This window comes from Lissotriton vulgaris, chromosome 1_1, assembly GCF_964263255.1.
Source record: "Lissotriton vulgaris chromosome 1_1, aLisVul1.2, whole genome shotgun sequence".
Taxonomy (NCBI): Eukaryota; Metazoa; Chordata; class Amphibia; order Caudata; family Salamandridae; genus Lissotriton; species Lissotriton vulgaris.
In genome coordinates, this window is record NC_141685.1 from 965,210,246 (window position 1) to 965,210,903 (window position 658).

Below are 658 nucleotides of genomic sequence, written 5' to 3' on the forward strand. Positions count from 1 at the left end.
GTCCCTCTTTCCCCCTCCCTCTCTGTCTCCCTCTCTCTCGGTCTCCCTCTCTCTCGGTCGCCCTCTCTCTCGGTCTCCCTCTCTCTCGGTCTCCCTCTCTCAGTCTCGTTCTCTCTCGGTCTCCCTCTCTTTCCCTCTCTCTCGGTCTCTCTACCTCTGTCTGTCTCTGTCTGTCTCCCACCCTGTATCTCCCTCTATCTGTCTCCCTGTCTGTCTGTCTGTCTCCCTCCCTATGACGCCCCATTCCCTTTGTTGCCCCCTTCCCTCTGTCTGTCTCCTTCTGCCTGTCGCCCTCTGTCTCCCTGCCTCATTGTGCTTATCTATAATAATGTCCCCCCTCGCCTCTTTCACTATCTTCTCTCGTCAATTATTTCTCACTCCTTCCTCTCCCCCTCTCCGTTTGTCTCTACTCCCCACTCCGTCTCTTATTTTTCTTTTTGGCTCTGTCTCTCTCTTTTATCTCTCTTCTGCTCTTATTTCTCCCTTAGCCTCAACATGGAGGGTTAGTTACATTTCCCCACTACAACATTGTCAAAATCGAATTTTCATTTTTTTCCATTTTAAGTCATATTGTTCTTTAAATGTAGTTATTTCAGTCCTTAGTGTTTTTTCCGGAGTATTTCCACTCTTAGCTGTATTAGCACTCTCCCCATTGCAC